Here is a 15,999-nt window from a genome sequence, read left to right on the forward strand (position 1 = left end):
GCAAATGTTGCTTACCTGGTGTAACAGGTGTTCTCACAGGACAGCAGGATGTTAGTCCTCACAAATGGGTGACATCATCAGGATGGAGCCCTGTACGGAAAACTTTTCTGTCAAAGTTTCAACAAGCTTTGACTGACACTGGCACACTGGGTGCACTGAGCATGCCCAGCCTGCAATTATCCCTGTGAGCCACAGGTGTCTCCCTCAGTCTCGTCTTATAGCTAAAAAGCGCAAGCGAAACTAAAATAAAAGTATACAGACCCAACTCCGCGGGGTGGCGGGCGGGTTTCGTGAGGACTAACATCCTGCTGTCCTGTGAGAACACCTGTTACACCAGGTAAGCAACATTTGCTTTCTCACAGGACAAGCAGGATGGTAGTCCTCACAAATGGGTGAGTACCGAGCTGAGGATGCCCGAGAATGCACCAGATACACCGCAGACACGCGAAAGCGTAATGACGGAGGTGGAAATGGGAACGGAGGGCATCCGCAACACCATAATGGGTTCGTGGAAGGATGTTGGGTAGTGAATTGAAAAAGGTAAGAGTAGTCGGACTGGCCAAACATGGAGCATGCCGGCTAGTCAATGTAAGCAATAATAGGCTGCAAAGGTATGGAGAGGACTCCAGGCTGCAGCCTGATAAAAAAGTACAAGCAGCAGTAACCAAAGGGAAGCTGTTAAGGCTAGGACGGAAACAACAGTATGTGGATACCCACAGTGTTGTAGTGAAGTGTCTGCTTGTTGGTAGCAAAGGAAATACAGACCACTTAGTCAGAAGGATTAGATCTGTGTGGCCACTGGAAGTCGCAGCTTGAGTCTTGCATGGAGGAAAGAGTCAAGTGGAATTCACATGGAATGCAGTGCAATGTAGATAGAATGTAAGCGCAGCATTACTGTCCAGGAATGTGGAAAACCCACTCTCTCCCTAGGGCAAGAGAGAGAGGCTAGGAAAAATTGGCAGAGTATTTCCTGAGTAAAGAGAGATGCAACATCTACCTGAAAAGGATAGAAAGATGAATGCATAGAACCACTCAGTGACGGAGGAACGAGTCAGGTGAGTATGGAAAGAGTGCATAACTCACGGACCCTGCTGGCAGGAATGACATTAAGAGGGAAAGAAGTTTCCTTGCCAAACTGTGGAAGAGAGGAATGGAAAGGCTCAAACGTAGAATGTATGAGACTTATAAGGAGAATATATATGTTCATTCCGTGATTAGAGAAATAGAGGCGGCTTGATCAGTGGATAATCCATGGTAAGCCGACTCAGAGAGGTTTACCATAAACGGGAACCCAACTCCCAAAACGATACACCTACTGAGAGAAAGGTGTAACTATGTGGAGGATGTCTGGAGAACAGAATCCGAGGGAGTAAGAAAAAATGGTGGAAAAGTAAAAGGAGTAATACCTCTCCTTTTTTTTTTTTTTTTTTTTAGCGTCAGGAGGTAAAGCCTGCCATATTAAACGGCAAGATTTATGTTTAGAAGGTTTTGTGACGCTACCAGAACCTAAGAACATCAGTAAGTCTATGATTTGGGACTGACTGGTGAGAGAATAAAAGGTTACTGATATGATGGATTGAGAAGTATGGGAAAGCATACTGATCTCAGTCAGGGAGTGGGGAAAAGAATACTGAACCCCATCCCAGTTCAACATTAGAAAAAATGCTGGCTACGAGAGGCAGCAGAAGAGATATATTGAAGAGGCCTTTGATGGAAGAAAAGGCATCTAAGGGAACGCATAGGGGTAGATTTTCAGAGCCCTGCTCGCCTAAATCCGCCCAAAACCGGGCGGATTTAGGCGAGCAGGGCCCTGCGCGCCGGGAAGCCTATTTTACATAGGCCTCCCGGCGCGCGCAGAACCCCGGGACTCGCGTAAGTCCCGGGGTTTTCGGAGTGGGCGTGTCGGGAGGCGTGTCGGGGGGCGGGGCCGGAGCGCGCGGCGTTGCGGGGGCGTGTCGGCAGCGTTTTGGGGGCGGGTACGGGGGCGTGGCTATGGCCCGGGGGCGTGGCCGCGCCCTTCGTACCCGCCCCCAGGTCGCGGCCCGGCGCGCAGGAGGCCCGCTGGCGCGCGGGGATTTACGCCTCCCTCCGGGAGGCGTAAATCCCCCGACAAAGGTAGGATGGGGGTTTAGACAGGGCCGGGCGGGTGGGTTAGGTAGGGGAAGGGAGGGGAAGGTGAGGGGAGGGCAAAGGAAAGTTCCCTTCTAGGCCGCTCCGATTTCGGAGCGGCCTAGGAGGGAACGGGGGTAGGCTGCGCGGCTCGGCGCGCGCAGGCTATACGAAATCGATAGCCTTGCGCGCGCCGATCCAGGATTTTAGTAGATACGCGCGACTACGCGCGTATCTACTAAAATCCAGCGTACTTTTGTTTGCGCCTGGAGCGCAAACAAAAGTAGGCCGTTCGCGCTCGTCTGAAAATCTACCCCATAGGAAACATGTGTAGGGAGCAGAACCTGTGCATCGTATGGAATGATGCAGACGCAGAGGAAAGTTTAATTAACTCAGCGTGAAAAGATTTTCCCTGTACACATGTAATTGAGACCATTCGAGAGGATAGAACCTACGTGGAGAAGGTCTGATAGAGCGTTCATGAAATCTCTTAGATATGTGGCCCAAGTAGGCATGAAGTGAACAAGGGCCAAGGTAGAGCTGCGCAGCTGTCTAGCAGAGCAGCTAAGAGGTAATGCGTGCTTATGAGTCGGAAAGCACATTGTCCCTATGCTGTCTGTCTGTATGCACAAAGAATTGTTGCAAAAGCAGTATTGGAAGGCATAAGGGCATAACTCATGGGTGCAACGTCCAGGATGTTTATGAGAAACTATGCTGGAGTGCAATAGACGCATAATGGGTTGAAAGCTTTCAGGAGAAACTTTATAACCCTAAGGAATTGCGAGCATGAGTCGAAGGAGACTAGGTCCTAGTTCGAACTGGGATAAGAATCAGGGACGAAAGCAATGAAACCACTTAGGTCCATTGAGTATAGAATGTCACTGAATATAACCCATAGCAGTTTTGAATTATGAGAAAAATGCATAGTGGGAAGAAACCCCATAGCCCAACCATGAAAAGTTGAAGGGCTGAGGTTATGGAAAATATGCACAGGGACATATACGAATGTATCAGAATGTCTGTGCGCATGCTGGACAAGAGGGTCTTAAGACTGTGGTGTCCAGAAGTGTTACAGAAGGGATTTATGGCAGTGACAGTAATCCCAGTTAGTAAATGTATAGTGAGTCATGAAAAAAGTGAGAGCTCATTGCATGTACTGAAAGTGGTTAGCAGTAGTCTATGCAAGGAAAGTGAATGATGTTACACTCCGCAGAGAAAACAGCATTCACCATGATGCAAGAAACAGTTCACTTACCGAAGCTGGTGCCAACGGCAGAGCTTGGGGTTGTAATGTTGACTCATCATAAAGCACATAGAAACATTAAAATAATGTACTTACTGCAATATGGAGTGATGGTAACCAAAGATACCATTGTACCTGTGACTTCTAAAGAAAGTTGGAGTTTCTTAGGTCCAGGATGTGCGGAGAGTAACTATTTTCTGTTAAAAGAAAAAATAGTGCAATTAAAACTCCCCAACCCCCCTCCCTTCTCCCCTCTGCACTTCGTAGCGCCTGGGGGAGTGTACTGGGACTTTGGTACAAGGTGGGGTGGCCGCTCTGATATCTGGCCAGATGGGAGACCAGGAGGTGTCCCAATGGAGGATATCATGTAGGCTCCCGCAGGAGTGTGAGCGGTAAGTGGTACCCGCATTTCTGTATGCTGTACAAGGAGACACTGAGACCTGTGGCCAGGCTTCAAGGTGGACTTGTACATGGGGCAATGGTTGCTGAATCTCATGTTTAGCATATCAGCCAATGCAGCTGGAACTTTGGTTGGGAGGGAACCTAGAGTCAGAGCATTGGTCGGCACAGGGACTTGTTACTGGCAAGAGAAGAAGCCCTGCTGCAATCCCAAGAAGATAGAGGGGTTCTCCTGGTATTGTGGCTAACATAGCTAACATAGCGATATGTGACACTAATACAGCTCCTAAGGCACATGACCCAGAACTTTTCGAACCACGGTCCGAATGGGAGAACACAACTCTATGGGAATGCCGCCGAAGCGGGTACTTACCATCCGACGTGGATCGCCGCAAGACGAGCCGGTGAAGACTGTTGGCTCCGTCGGTCTCTGGAGTCCTCGAGGGTAAGGCCGGGGACGTAAACGTCCATCTCACACTGAAACCCGGTATGGTGGCACAGGTACAGAGGAGACAGGCCAGGCGTGATTGGCGCTTAGACTGCTAAGTGTAACAGATGGCCACAGTCCCACACCACTTGACGGTGGGGCACGCCAGGGACAGGGGAGCCCTAACGGAACTCATGTTCCCTTCCCTCGTCGCAGCGGCTCGATGTGTCGTGACGCCAATGCAGAAGCCGTCGGACCTGGATCCGGAAGTTCTGGATCACCAAGGACTGCCAAAACTGTAGGAACAGTGCTGATGGCAGTGGTGATGTTGCTCTGCCCGAGCGTTGTCCAGCCTGGAGAAGGATGGCACCGACGTGCTGGATGGCGTCAGCGGCGGACGATCACGATGTCGGCGATGATGGGTGCCACGGTGCTCGGCCCGGTCTTTCCCCAGCGCCGAGATGGAAGCCCTCGTCGTCCTGGAAGGCGATCGATGACGAACTGTCCGCACGCCTGCTCTGCTCCTGACACAATGGAGTGTCTTAAGCTAATACGGGGCTTAAAAAAGAACCCAAAGCGTGGAGCAATGTGAGGAGGCGAGGGTATTATGTGGCGGTGCTATGTCGGTATTGACGATATTGAAGGCAACCCAAGGGGCTTCGAGGATATCATCAAAATGGGTATGAAAATCGTCGATGACTGGCCAGGAAAATGATGACAGTGACGGGCACTGACAGCACTGGTATAGGTATCTTTGAAACGATGTGGAATCGAATAATCGAAAAACATTGCCGTTATTGAAAAAGATACCGGCATCGACTGAGTCGAAGTCGAATCGACAGGGCGTCAAGGACACCGAAGGAAAATGTAGGTGTCGAGGGCATCTATGCATGGAGGCGGGCATTTATGCCTTTTGTGGCATGGCCACGGGCATCAACTATAGGGCCACAGACGTCGACGGTATCGATTTGGACAGACCCAGATTTCCAAGTGTACATGGTACCGGCGCCCCAGACATGTGCGCCGGTGGCATCGATATGGGCACGTATGGAATCGATGGCATGGATCTCCCAGTCAATGAATTCCATCCCGGCATCAACGCCAGTCCTGGAATCGACATGGGCACCGATGCCAGCCATAAGGCTGGCAGTGGCATTGACGCCCATCCGCGGAATCGAGCCGGCATGGATACCCATCGATGGGACCCACCTGGGCATCGAATTTCACCGATGGGAGCAGCCTGGCATCGACTGCCCTCGATGGATGCATTCTAACATAGATGCCCACGGATGAAACACCTGGGCATCGGTGTCCATCGATGCAAAAGGACCTGGCACCGATGCCATCGACGGACGGCCATCCGGCACCAATGCCATCGACGGACAAGCCATCCGGCACCGATGTCCATCGATGGGGACCATCCGGCACCGATGTCCACCGATGGGGACCATCCGGCATCGATGCCCACCGACGAATCGATGTGGCACCGATGCCCACCGATGGAAAAGGGCTGGACATCGGTGGGGAGGATGGGGTATCGATGGCATCCCCAAAAGGGGGGGTGGCATCGATGAAGCGACCCTGGGATCGTTAAAAAGTGTCTCGGGCAGCGGTGGCGGCGACCCGAGTATGCATGGCAGCGACTAACAGCGTGTGCGTCAATGGCATGCATCCGGGTAGGGACGGCACCGAGGAAGCCCAAGGAAAAAAACAGTGCGTAGGAGGAAAAAGCCTGGTAGCACTGAAAAGCAAAAAACATGGATAAAGGCATCAGGGCACCGTGGGGGGAGGGGCGCTGATGACATATAAAAGCCCAGGGCGGTTTAGGAGGGTACCGGTGTAGCGATAGGGTATCGACTGCGTGAGGGTACCAGGGAACGAAGGACTTGAAGCTACAGAGGTCCTAAAGTTAAGGAAAAAATCCCTACCCCACTAGCATAAGCAAGCAGAGTGTCACAGAGATACTCGCGAGCTGTTTAAAGCTAACTGAAAAATGGGGGAAGGGAAGGCTTCAGTCAGTTAACAGCCTTAAGATAGTGACAGGAACCGACCGAAAAATAAGAATTAGTACTCACCGAGCGTCGTAAAAACGTACGCGGAGGGAGACCTGTGCAGGGAAAAGTGTTTTTTGAAGTGAAAAGTTAAGTGTTTCCATGAGGTAATTAGTTAAAAAATCCTCACAGAGCTCCAACCGCTATGCTGACTGCAGAGCGGAAAAAAGAAGACTGAGGGAGACACCTGTGGCTCACAGGGATAATTGCAGGCTGGGCATGCTCAGTGCACCCAGTGTGCCAGTGTCAGTCAAAGCTTGTTGAAACTTTGACAGAAAAGTTTTCCGTACAGGGCTCCATCCTGATGATGTCACCCGTTTGTGAGGACTACCATCCTGCTTGTCCTGTGAGAACAGTATTATCAACCATAACAGAAGTTGTTGGGTTTTTTTTTTGTGGGGGGGGATGCAAGGAGAAAGCATCAGAGGCTCCTCAATGATAAGAAAGGAGGCAATTGAATAAAAGATGGAACGCTACCCTTCTGTGTTAGAAGTCTCCAACCTGAATTGAGAGGGTTGACATATTTCAGTTAATGAGCAACCTTAGTAAGTGTTGCTAAGATTTTGAATGGAGGGATGGGAAAGTCTGTTTCTTCACCAATCCCCTACACATACAGAAGCACTCCATAGAAATACACACATAGGGGTAGATTTTTAAAGCCCTGCGCGTGTAGTAAATCCTGCCGGATTTACTCGCGCGCCGGCACACCTATTTTGTGCAGCCTTGCGCGCGCCGACCCCGGATTTTAAAAGATACGGACGGATACTTGCGTATCTTTTAAAATCCGGCATACTTTTGTTCACGTGCGCGTATTTTTTTAAAATCTGCTCCATAGTGTGACAGTGATACTTCTGAGCAGTATCTCTAAGAATAGAAAGAGCTCAAGTAATAAGCCCTGTAATTCAGACAAAATAGCATGGAAGAGGACAAGGAACTGGTGGAATATATTTTAATTATAAAATTTCATTTAGAATTGTTTCTGATAAGTGATGCCATTAAGTCTACAGGGATATTATAGAGAGAGTAAATAGTTTGAGGTGGGTGGAGGGTGTCACATGCTAGATAAGGAGAGCTGGAAAACCTGGTAATAGCACAGATCTGAGAGAATATGAAAGGTGGGGGGGGAGAATAAAATCTCATGTGCCAGATATACTAAGCAAATGTCCCAGCCATAAAATGGAGAAAATCATTTAGTAGTCTAGTCTAAAGGCTTTACACTGAAGGGACTTTTTTCCTTATTATGTTTATAGATAAAAGCTTCAGTGAAAAAAGTCCTATATGAGTGCTGGGAACCCTGGGAAAAAAATGGTCTTTTATCCACTTTTCCCTCCTAGATGCTTTTTTTCCCCCTTGGCTTCCTGATAAGCTTTTTTGAAAACTAAATGCTTAATGATTTAGTGATACTACAAAGAAGCAGGAAGTCATAGTTCGAGGTCCAAGCCCGCACCCCATGTTTGAGCTGGCTGGAGTTTCCAGCAATGATTACAGGCCCAAGAAGTAAGGAGTTGTAGGTATCAACGCCTGGCTGCCCTAAGTATAGTTAAAAAAAAATACAGTAATAATAAAACAGCAGTACTAAACTCAAGGGTCTACAAATGGTATGCTTTGGTGTACAGGGTTGACATCATACACTTACTTCTGGGGGAATTCTGCGCAAAAAAATTTAAAATTCTGCGCACAAAAACTGAAAAATCTGCAACTTTATATTGGTCAAAATAACACAATTTACATGACAGTCTAAGTAATAACATTTTAAATTATTACAGAAAAAAGTTATTACTTAAAATTGCAGAATTTTAAATATTTTGAGCAGAATTTCCCTAGACATTCACTGTATAAGAGTGTCCCTTCCACATACACACACCCTCATACAGGCTCCCTCACTCTCTCGCACACTCCCCCCCCCCCCATACAGAGCCCTCTCTCTTGCATACACACCCACACAAGCTCCCTTTCTCTTTCACACATACATCCTCACACAGGCTACCTATGTCTCTCTCTCTCATGCAGCCCTTCACACAGGCTCTGTCTCACATACACATGATCCCTTTTTCTTACACACGAGCTCCCAATCTCTCACACACATACACACTCCTTCACAATCTTCTCATATAGGCTCCCTCTCTCTGAAACCCACACTCAAGCATCCCCCCGCCCACCCTCTCTTACCTCCCATGCTCTCTCTCACACCTTCCTGCTCTCTTACCCTCCCCCCTCCCTTACCAACCATGCTGTCACCCTCCCCTCTCTCACGCACACATTCTCTCTCACCGGCATCCCCCACATCCTCCTGCTCTCTCTCACCCTCCCCGTCACATTCTCTCTCACCGGCATACCGCGGGACGTGCTCCATTCACGGCGCCATTCACGGTGAAAAGGGAAGGCCCCCTTGTGCCACGAATGGCGCGCCGGGCCTTCATCTTCGCTGCGAATGGAGCACAGCACACGGGGGCCTTCCTTTTTCACTGCGAATGGCGCACCGGGCCTTCATCTTTGCTGCGAATGGAGCGTGTGCCGCGGGACATGCTCCATTCGCGGCATGGTGGGGTCTCCTCTGCTATTTTATGCGCAGAATTTGGCAATTCTGCGCAGGGGTGGAATTCTGCGCAAATTTTGTGTTCCGCAGTAGCACAGAATTCCCCCAGGAGTATACACTGCTTGGATATATGAAAACCAACATAGAAAAATAAGATAATAGTTTAGTTTTCAGCTTCTTTGGTCTAAGACTAGGTGTGATCTCATGGTTACAGAACTGAACAGTTTCCTCTCTGCCGCAGACTCTGTGACCTTGAGTAAGCCTTTTTATCTTGTGCCTGTTTATCAAAGTATATTTGAAAAAATTCTTTTTTCCGTTGATAAGCAGGCTGAATTAGCCATGCTATCTGGGACGTCCTCCATGTAGCCCTGGACGGAGCTTCTCTCGAATAATACGGAGCTTTGATTCTGTGCGTGGCCTCTCTCATGCAATTATTGATCCTCCTCAGTCTTTCTTCTTCTGTGCAGTTAGTTGCATGTGTAGAACCACTTCTCTCTTCTTCTCCTCAGATTCTTACTTCTTCACTTAAGTGAAACCCCAAAACAGCACTTTTAAGTGCTACCATGGCGCCTATGCTTCCCAGCTTTAAGTACTGCCAATGTGGCAAGGTTATGTCCATCACAGATGTCCATAACTATTGTTACATCTGCCTAGGCCTGCAGTATGACCAGTCCACCTGTAAGGACTATGGGAGAATGTCACCCAGAGATAGCAAGTTCAAAAAAATCGCCAGACTAAGGAAAGAAGAGGCATGCATAGGTTCATATGCCCCGGAGTCTGAATGCCTTTCCTCTCACTCCTCCAGGGCCAAAGATCTACTGCGCTGAGCAGGAAAGGCAAGCGTCTTCTCTGGGTCAACTAGGTGGTAAGAAAAAGCAGAGCTAATGGGCCATGTTCCCAAAGCACTCAAGCTCCCCGTGTCAAAAAAAAAGGCATTGCCAACCGCCAAGAATGTTGCTCGTTCTCGGCTGACACTTGCAACAAAGCCAGGCAAGCACAATGCAAGGAGAATGTGTCGAGACAGGCGCAGACCACGCAGACTCGGCACAACGCACATGGCACATCACTCCGTGCCTCGCAAATGTCACACACCCCGATGCAGGTACTTCCTAACGAGAAGACAACGGAGGAGGACATCATACATACTTTGCAGCATCCAGCTATGACACACAGTGGCCGTGCGATGACCCCAGTACAAACGTGGATGACTCGTAAGCACAAGCCTTCTCAGAAACAGACTTCCGATAGGTCTGGAGCACTGGAACGTGACTCTCAGGTTGTGTTCCTGCCAGAAGAACTTTTGGGTTTTGAGGCGTCTGACACAGAAGAAATAGCACCTTTCTTAGATGACCAACATTCTGTGGTATCCTCAGGCTCATCTCAGTGGATTTACTCTGACATATCTTCAGTGTCAAAGAGGAAAATGCACTCCTTCAATTACAGGAGCTTCTCATGAAAAGATACAAGGCATGGCACAGGACCAGGACCCAGTTGAGTGCCTTAGAGGCCCCGATTCTAACATTCTCCTGGCAGCTGTGTCACCAAGAGCAAAGATTGATAAGACTAAGGCGGGTATGGGACTACACCCACCACCCTAAAGAAAATGCAGCAGGTCCCTCAGGATACAGGACCAGCTTCATGGGCAATGTAAAAAATATCTGCAATTCTGCAGAACATTTTCATATCGCTAGGAAGCAGCAAACGAGATCATCCACCGCCTAGTCCTCCAGTCGAGGAACTCTCCCCAAGGAGAGAGCCCCCGTCCCCCATCCAGGATAAGCATTGCCCTCAGGATGAAATGGAAGAACCACTGCCACAATTCTCTCCGCAACCTGATACACAGCCCCAAGGCTCTCCAGCTTCACCAGGATCTTCCAAGGGAATCCCGTCAGACCCTTCAGCAGATCCACCTGAACCATCCTCACCCCTAGAGGACCTACCCTACTCCAAATCTGTGGGATCCCTTCTAAAAATTGAAATCAAGAAGGTGCCAGATCCAAGATTGGAGGTGTTAGGGATATTGAAGATCTTTGATGTCCCGATTAAGCCCACAGCGTTGCCCTCCCATCCAGTTCTTGATGAGGTAATGGACAAGACATGAGAGCCCTCCTTTTCGGGGCCATTGCCATCTAGAAAAACAGACCTCAAGTTCCAAATGAAAAAGTCGCCGCACTATGGGGCTGTACAGCTGCCTCATGCTTCGGTGGTCGTCGAATCAGTAATGAAAAAGTCGAAGATATCACGTCTACATTCCAATACTCCTTTCGATAAAGATAATAAGTACCTGGACGAATTCAGACATAAAACCTTCCAAGCAGCGATGTTGAATGCAAAGATTCAACATCATCAATTTTACATAGCTCAGTATTTGCACAAGAGTTTGCAGTCCCTCAAGCACCATATCTCACTTGGGCCAGCAGCTCACACACTACCCCAAGCCATTTACATATTTAGAAGGCTTATGCCACCTCCTTCAGACAGTATATGAGGCGTTTGAAACCTCAGCCCGTACATCGGCTGCGTCCATAACAGCCCGGAGGATAGCTTGGCTACAGGCCAGTGCGATACATGAAGACATTCATGAAAAGCTGGCAGATGGTGAGAGCGCACCTTGAATACCGTGTACAATTCTGGTCGCCGCATCTCAAAAAAGATATAGATGCGATGGAGAAGGTAGAGAAGGGCAACCAAAATGATAAAGGGGATGGAACAGCTCCCCTATGAGGAAAGGCTGAAGAGGCTAGGGCTGTTCAGCTTGGAGAAGAGACGGCTGAGGGGGGATATGATAGAGGTCTTTAAGATAATGAGAGGTCTTTAACGAGTAGATGTGACTCGGTTATTTACACTTTCGAATAATAGAAGGGCTAGGGGGCATTCCATGAAGTTAGCAAGTAGCACATTTAAGACTAATCGGAGAAAGTTCTCTCAACGCACAATAAAAGCTCTGGAATTTGTTGCCAGAGGATGTGGTTAGTGCAGTTGGTGTAGCTGGGTTCAAAAAATGTTTGGATAAGTTCTTGGAGGAGAAGTCCATTAGCTATTAATCAAGTTTCCTTAGGGAATAGCCAATGCTATTGGTTGCATCAGTAACATGGGATCTTCTTAGTGTTTGGGTAATTGCCAGGTTCTTGTGGCCTGGTTTTGCCTCTGTTGGAGGCAGGATGCTGGGCTTGATGGACCCTTGGTCTGACCCAGCATGGCAATTTCTTATGTTCTTATGTTCTTAAGGGAGACAACTTGTTCAGTGACAAGCTTCGTGAAAAAGTTTCTCAGCTCAAAGAGCAGAACGTGGCAGTCTTGTCCCTGGCTTCCCCGGCAGAATAACAATCCTCAACCAGGAAGTATTACCCAGCTACATGAAGTCTTCTTATGAAAGGCCTTCCTTCAGACCATACACAACCTACCGGTGTATCAGCCACCCAGATAGCAGCCACAGCAGACACAATCCAGGGGTAGGCCAAGAGGTCAACATCAGCAAAGACAACTGGGCACCAATCAAAAATCATAACAGAGTTTTTAAGAGGGACTTGGCCACAGCTCCATTAATAGTAAGAGGCAGACTGTTCCAATTTTACTATTCTTGGGAAGCGATCATATCAGTCCGCTGGATCTTAAGCATCATCTGAGAGGGATACAGGTTAAACTTCAAAAGAACCCATCCTTCCCACATCTTTTTTACTCAGCATTAGATCAAGTGCAAGCACAGATGTTGCAACAGGATGTAGACTCACTACTTCAACAGGCAATCCAAACAGTGCCTCTGCACCAATGCAGCAAGGGATTCTATTTCCAATACTTCCTCATCCTAAAAAAAAAAAAAAAAGGGGGGGGGGGGGCTCCACCAGATTCTAGATTTGCGGACCCTCAACAAAAAATTTGGAAAGAGAAGGTCAAGATGACATCCCTCAAGTCGATTCTGTCATTCCTTCAGCCCAACGATTGGATGTGCTCGCTGGATCTCAAGGATGCCTACTCCCACATATCAATGCACCGTTCTTCTTGGCACTACCTGTGTTTCCTGGTCAATGTGCGGCATTACCAATACAAAGTTCTCCCCTTTGAACTCTTCCTGAGAGTTCTCACGAAATGTTTAGCAGTAGCAGTGGCCCAGCTGAGGAAAAAAGGAATTCAACTATTCCCTTATCTGGATGATTGGCTTCTAGTATCATCACAGGTGACTACTCTTCACACACACTTGATGGACATGATACTTTCCTTGGAAAGCCTGAGATTCATAATAAATTATGAAAAGTCCAGCCTTCAGCCAACCCAAACTCTCCAGTTCATAGAAGCAAATATAAATACTACCATAGGCAAGGCTCTCCTGGCAGACAGGGCTCAAACCTTTCGCACTTTAGCGTCACAGTTGAAACAAAGTGTATGCCCCTCAGCATGCCAGGTCCTAACCCTTCTGGACCACATGGCGGCAGCTATATATGTGGTGCCACACACTCGCCTGCATATGCGCTGCCTAGTGGTGTCTCAAAGCTCAATGGCTCCAATTTACTCAGCCATTGATCAAGAGGGTGACACTAACCCAAGCGATGAAGTAGAACATAACGTGGTGGCTGTCCCCACCAATCGTAACTATGAGAGCCCCGTTCCGCAACCCGGTGCACCAACTTATTCTGACCACGAATGCATCGACAAAAGGCTGGGAGGCTCATTTACAGCACATGAAGACGCAAGGTCTATGGTAACTAACAGAAAGAACCCAACAAATAAATCTCCTAAAGAATGCCCTCTGCACATTCCACAGCCAGATTCGGGGAAAGAATGTGATGATACACACAGACAACCAAGTGGCCATGTTCTACAAAAACAAGGAAGGCGAGTCATGTTTCTGGATCCTTTGCAGGGAAGCAATTCAAATCCTGGAATGCTCCATATTGTTACAGGCAACTTATCTCGCAGGAGTCGTAAATACTGAAGCAGACAAACTCAGTAGAATCTTCCATCCTCACAAGTGGGCTCTCATCCAGGATGTAGCAAATGATCTTTTCGCATCATGGGGCCTCCCACGCATGGACCTCTTCGCAACGATACACAACAGGAAGGTTTGGGTGTCTTGCTCAGTCTATCCAAGCTGGGAACAATTCCCCCAAGATGCATTCCTCATTCAATGGATGGGAGGACTCTTTTACACTTATCCCCTGATACCATTAATATCCCAGACAATCCAGAAATGCATCACAAAGGTTGCAGATCTCATCCTCATTGCTCCGGCCTGGCCAAGAAAACCTTGTTACCCCATTCTAGTTCAATTATCCATCAGTCCTTATATCTCATTAGGAAACAGTGAAGATCTACTGACTTGAGGAGGAGATAAGCTGTTGCACCCCATGCATTCCTCCCTACAGCTCACAACATGGAGATTGAAAAGGAGAGTAATAAACCACCTTCTGATACCTACAGGGATCCAAGACATCTTGGTGTCAGCTAGAAAGGCTACCTCAAAGAAAAACTATCAATGCAAATGGCAGCATAACACGACCTAGTGTGAAGAGAAAAGTATAGACCCATTCTCCTGTTCACTGGAAATATAATTGAGTACTTGCAGACGCTCTACCAAGCAGGATTGGCAACATCATTTGTCAGAGTTCACATGAGCACTATAGAGGCATATCATCTCCCATTCAATGGTCTTCCCATTTCCAACCATCCTCTAATGTCACGTTTCATGAAAGGGATCTTAAAATTGAGGCCACCCATGGCAAAACCTCCAGTCCCCTGGGACATAAATCTGGTATTGGAACAGCTAATGCTCCTCCCCCCCCTTTGAACCTCTGGACAATAACCATATGAAATATTTTACTTGGAAAGTAATATTCCTAGTCACAGTAACTTCAGCAAGTTGGGTCAGTGAGCTACCTCCAGTCTTGCAATTTCACCATGATAAAATTACTTTAAGAACGCATTCATCCTTCTTACCAAAGGTAATCTCTGCTTTCCATCTGAATCAAACCATCACATTACTCACCCTTTTTTTCCAAGATCATATAAAAATGAGAGGGCGCAGCTCCTTCACACCTTGGACAGTAAGAGGGCTTTGGCTTACAAGCAAACAACACATGCAGCGAACAGAACTTCTCAACTTTTTGTGTCTTTCAATCCTATTGCGCCAAGTCTATTTGTCGCAAAGAGGACTTTGTCAAATTGGATATCCCAGTATATTCAGTTTTGTTACTCAAAGCGCTCAGCAGAATTGTCGAATCCAGTCAAGGCGCATCAAGTGACAGCTGCAGCAGCTTCAATTGCACATCTCCTCAAGGTACTGTTGCTGAATATTTGTAAAGGAGCCACGTGGCGCTCTCCTCATACTTTCACATTGCACTACTGTCGTGACCAGCAGGCTACTTTGGATGTTGCAGTGGGTTCTGCAGTATTACACTACTCGATAGGATGTTAAGACTATCCATGATCACTGCGGGCTAAGCACACAACGAACATTACCTCTGCAAGGGGTGGGCACCCCCCCCCCCCCCACACACACACACACACACTTTAGCATACATCAGTGTGTATGACACAACCCTACGTTGGGGACTCCCAGGCAGCATGGCTAATTCAGCCTGCTTATTACAGGTTTTCCGTACATAGCAGGATGAATTAGCCATGCTAACCTGCCCACCTCCCTGGACAGCCTTTTCACCTTCGCTGCACTAAATAAACTATCTTATAGACAGAAGAATCAGTAATCTTGTGGGACGTGCCGTGCAGGCACACAGAGTCAAAGCTCTGTATTCTTAGAGAGAAGTTCTGCCCAGGGCTGCATGGAGGACATCCTAGCCAGCATGGCTAATTCATCCTGTTATCTATGGACTACACCATTCACAATAAGCAAACATGCTTTTTCCCCTTCTTCCCTTTGGAAATTTCATATAATTCAGGTGCTAGAAATATAATACCAGGTCATACATGCCAAAGGTGGCTGCATATATATTTGAAGGCAGGGAGGAGTAGCCTAGTGGTTAGAGCAGCAGGCTACAAACCAGGGAAGCTGGAGTTCAAATCCTGCCAACACTCCTTGTGACTTTGGATAAGTCACTTCAGTCTCCAATTCACTAGGTACAAATTTAAGGCTTTTTTTCCCCATTCTGTGTCAATGGGAAAAATGCTTAGTAAGTCAGGCCCTTGTAAATAGGGAAATACCTATAACAGCTGAATATAATCTGTTTTGAAGTGTCACAAAAAGAATATACATTTTAAAAGAATGAAATATTAATTAACAAAG

This window comes from Rhinatrema bivittatum, chromosome 9 (genome assembly GCF_901001135.1).
Source record: "Rhinatrema bivittatum chromosome 9, aRhiBiv1.1, whole genome shotgun sequence".
Lineage (NCBI taxonomy): Eukaryota > Metazoa > Chordata > Amphibia > Gymnophiona > Rhinatrematidae > Rhinatrema > Rhinatrema bivittatum.